Source organism: Palaemon carinicauda, chromosome 7, assembly GCF_036898095.1.
Source record: "Palaemon carinicauda isolate YSFRI2023 chromosome 7, ASM3689809v2, whole genome shotgun sequence".
Lineage (NCBI taxonomy): Eukaryota > Metazoa > Arthropoda > Malacostraca > Decapoda > Palaemonidae > Palaemon > Palaemon carinicauda.
This window is the reverse complement of record NC_090731.1, coordinates 135,751,366-135,756,365: the sequence shown is the minus strand read 5'-3', so window position 1 is coordinate 135,756,365 and position 5,000 is coordinate 135,751,366. Positions and strand designations below refer to the sequence as shown.

General features: G+C 28.6%; 1 pseudogene; it reads right to left on the bottom strand.

Annotated features, from left to right (window-relative positions):
* Positions 1–128: 128 nt before the first annotated feature.
* The window catches only part of LOC137644551 (acanthoscurrin-1-like), a 12,616-nt pseudogene continuing 7,744 nt past the window's right edge, over positions 129–5,000 (bottom strand).

Below are 5,000 nucleotides of genomic sequence, written 5' to 3'. Positions count from 1 at the left end.
TTTTTTTAATTTTCTTTGAATGGAGCGACTATAGTAGGAAACTTTGTTATTTTTTTAATAGTTGTATAGTAATATTTATCATGAATAAATGATTCAATTGTTAGGTGCGGTCAATAAAAGTGATATACATATTTTGAAAATACTCTCATTTATTTACTTTCAAGAAGAAAACTAGAAAACCTTCATCTCTTTTCTCTTAACCATAAAATCTGCCTCCTCCAAAATGACCTCCTCCAAAGCCCCTGTGTCCACCGAAACCTCCGAATCCACCAAAGCTACCTCCATGATGGCCACCAAATCCAGAGAATCCACGGTGGACTCCTCCAAAGTGACCAGGATCTGCTTCAGGTTCTGGGTCGGCAAGAGCCTCAGGGTTGGCTTCAGGTTCAGCTACAGGGCTCCTTTTTCCACGGTATCCTCCATACCCACCACCAAATCCATGTCCAAATCCACGTCCACCGAAATGGCCACCAAATCCACCGAAGTGGCCACCAAAACCACGGTGGAGTCCACCTCCAAAGTGACCAGGTTCAGGATCTGCTACAGGATCAGCTGCAACCATCCCAAGAAGGACCACAGCAAAGGTGGCAAGAATCATCTGCAAAAAAATTATGAGATATGTGATTATAATTACACGTAAAAAGGCAAATATCGTAAAGATGAAATAAAGTATGATAACAAAAATGGCCCATATCTTAAGTCTCTAATAATGAGGTATTTACCTAAAAAAAACTATGACACCATTTAAATAAGCAACTGAATTATTTTCGAGTAATTTGATACTTACTTTAAATATTTACTTTGAATAGAAAATAGAATTCTAGATGAAAAATACTGTAAATAGAATGTATGAAACTAAAGATCCAATTAGGTAATTTAGTACTAATTCATATTTCTAATATTCTGAGATACAGATTAAATTGTAAATGAAGTTCTCACGGGAGAAACTTAAAATGAAGTATATATGATAACTTTCACATTGGACAACACATCTTGTAAACTTTGGAACAATAATAAATAGCGAATTACATTATTATTCTATGTTGAATATTTAATTGGGCATTGTTTCATCAGTGTAAGTCAATATTTGTTTTTGATCAATTTTATTTTCTCTTCATTTTTTTTTCTTTTTTTACTACAATATTATATCGCATTATTGGGATAGAAAAATTAATAATCTCGTTGCACTTAACTCAAAGGTAGAAAAAAATATTGAAATTCTGTGTTTTCTTACCTTAGACATCATGGTGGGTTGCTCAGAGCCAACTGTGGTGAGAAGGACTCAGGGATCTCTTTATATACTGACTGAGGGAAGGCAAATGTCCTTCGCACAGCCCTACCGATCTTGCGTCATCGTTTTCAAGCAGCAAAAACCTTAAGAATAATGATTCTCTATTTTTATGCATTTAACTATGTGTAAATTTCGTCTTTTCTTTTATATTATGTTCAATACTATACACTTACACCTTCAAACAAACGATTTCCTGTTGGACTATTCACTTCTCGGCTCGGAGTTCTTTAGATGATAGAAAATAGCCATTTGGAAATTATTTTTATTTTCCTATTCATTACATCGAACTTTCAGACTGTACTCCGTCCGTAATCATGCTTGACTAAAACATTAAAACGTATTTTACACAAATAATAATAATACTGTAAAGAAGTATAATAAAATTTTCAGGTAAAATACCATTCATGTATTATAAGTCAGAAATTTTTGGCTAGAGTCGAGGGCTAAAAGTTCAACTACCTATTCAAACAAGTTAGTTCTCAAAACATTTAAGAAACAATATACAGGACACATGCAAATACTAAATATCGCCAAATGTTAAAGTGTAATTGTCAGAGTTTAGAACTATGCATATCTATTTTCATGATAAAATATTCAGCATAAATTGAATAGCAGTAAAAAATTGATAAAATCCACATTTTTGAGTAGTTAAAAATATATATAAAAACAGATAAAAAGGGGCTTGAAAGTCAGTGTTTAAGAACTTGCAAAATTTTATCGCAATATAAATAGCTTTAATCATTCTTAGATATCCGACCGAATTAAACACCCTTAGATACATTTTAGGGGAATCAGACATCAGAGGAATTGACTAAAAACTTTATGCTATAAGCTCCTTCCAATACCGATCCATATGGGAATATCAGTTTTGTAAGCCTGCTTCGTTTTAACTTATAATTTATTTATGTCATTTGTTTTTCAGTTGAATTTTTATCTTTAAATTTTTAACGTCTTTTATACTTTTAAATTCCTCTAATTTCTAGTTTACAGCGGATAATTATCTGATGTTTTAATTGACAATTATGTTATTTTTCTTTGGTTTTAAAGTATGGTGATAAGGTATGAATATGAAAGCTCACAAACAGAGAATAACTTTTAACACTTGATAATACTGCATTGGTCATAAAAAATCCATATTTTTCAAATGCCTTGCTATTAGCAAAACTATATATATATATATATATATATATATATATATATATATATATATATATATATATATATATATATATATATATATATATATATATATATGTATATGTATATGTATATATATATATATATATATATATATATATATATATATATTTATATATATATATTATATATATTCATATATATATTATATATTTACATATATATATATATATATATATATATATATATATATATATATATACATATATATATTATATATTTACATATATATGTATATATATACATATATATATATATATATATATATATATATATATATATATATATATATATATATATATATATATACATGTATGTATGTATACATAGTGTATATGTATAAATATATATATATATATATATATATATATATATATATATATATATATATATATATTCAAATATATATATTCATACATATATATATATATATATATATATATATATATATATATATATATATATATATATATATATATATATATATATATATTCATATATATTCTTATGAAGCTGGTCTAGCCTAGAGTAAATATTTTATTTTTGTATTTCATATGTGTATTTAAGAGGTGAATAGCCAGCTCTTAAGGTGAGTTCCTCTCATGTAGATGCAAGTTTTGTATGTAAGTTACGTAAGACTTTTGTCGTTAATTTCATTGTATTCTTCATTTAAGTCAGTATATGTAAATTTACGTTATTTCTAAGAGTTAACTTTTTATTCCACGTGTTTTGCAACGAAGTCTTACATGATTTTGATTGAGTATGCAGTAAGAACTATGCGACGTATGAACGAGGGCTTGTGTAATTTTTCTATGTTTTCATGAGATATTGCATCATGCTTGTGAGAAAATACACAATTATTATATTTGCCACAAGTTTTGGAAGGTTCACAAATCTCCAGTGTTAGATTTTATTTATTTTCTAAATGTTTGAGAACGGTGGGGGGTGGACCTGTTGAGAGATAGTTGCCTTGCAAGCAAGGCTCATTCTCCTTAATTTTTATCTAGTTGGTAACTCCGGCGTTGGTAAACCGGCCCCCAAGCCATCTATTTAGAAGAATCTAAAATAACTAACTCAATATTATGCGCCCCTAGGGATGCAAACATCCCCTCTCTCAAGTACATTGTGTGTCCTCTCCAAAGTGATTAAGTTTGTGCCCAACGTATATCATGTGTAGTGTGTTAAAACGTTATTACAACTTTGCATGAAATTTAAAATTTATTGAGCTATAGTGAGTGCTGGTATTGTGTAAATCTTTGTATCTGGCCCAGGGAGATTTATGTAGAAACGTGAAGTATATTTATTTTGTCTTAACTTTGATTACTTCGTACGAGCTAAAAACTTGTAAGTTTTTCAGTTACTTTATGTAATTTCTATAAGAGTTTAATCATTAGAGTGTTAAAAGTTTATTTTCATTAAGTATCAAGATCAAATATTGGCGTAAATTTTAATTTCCAGTAAAACCAGTGGTTGTATAATTTCCATAAGTATTAATTTCTTTTGTCTTAATCTAAGTTTTAATCAGACTTAATATTTTGAGTGATTTATTTTTCATGTAAATTCTTTCAAAGTGTTGTAATTTTTATATGATATATTTATTTTTGTAAAGAGTTTATTATTCCAATCACCAGTGTTTTTCACAGTACTCTCTCGTTTCCCTGTTAAATAGTTCTTAATAATAATTACCCAGTTTTGTTTTGAGTGTACTTAAGAGACCTTCTTTGGATATTCAGTGCTTTTATACATTGCCGTCTGGGAGTTACATAATTTTCGCAGGGTTCGGGGTTTATTCAAATATAACAGATTTATGTAAAAACAAACAGGTGAGTTTGGAACTGGAGAGGTTGTGTAGCTTGCCAGCCGTAATACATAATATATACATTTTTGGTTCCCAGACAACAGTGCCATAATAATATAAAACTGTATATATATATATATATATATATATATATATATATATATATATATATATATATATATATATATATATATATATATATATATATATATATAGATATATATATATACACACACACACACAATCTAGAAAAGGCCACCCCTGGAAACTGAACCTCGCAAAGTACAATGTCAGGACCCTGTCTAGGGAAGATGTTGCTGTGTTACTAGAACAGCTGATATAAATAAATTGGGATATAATAGGAGTGAGTGAAATTAGAAGAGTTGGGTAATATGTTTTGCTTCAGAGGATATCGAAGGAACAAAAAAAAAATGAGTTGGTTTTCTTATTGATAAAAATCGTGTAGGTAACTTAGAAGAATCTTATAGAATCAGTGATAGAATTACAGTATTGGTTATCAAATTAAATAAAAGGTATACACCAACAAAATCCAATACAGAGAAAGAAAGAGAAACTTTGTTTGAAAATCTGGAGAGATCTATGAAAAAAAAAACATAAGACTCAATTTACGTTTGTTTTGTGTGATTTCTATGTAAAGCAGGTCATAAGAAGAGAAGAGAATCAGCTTTAGGCAAATTTTGAGTAGGCACAAGA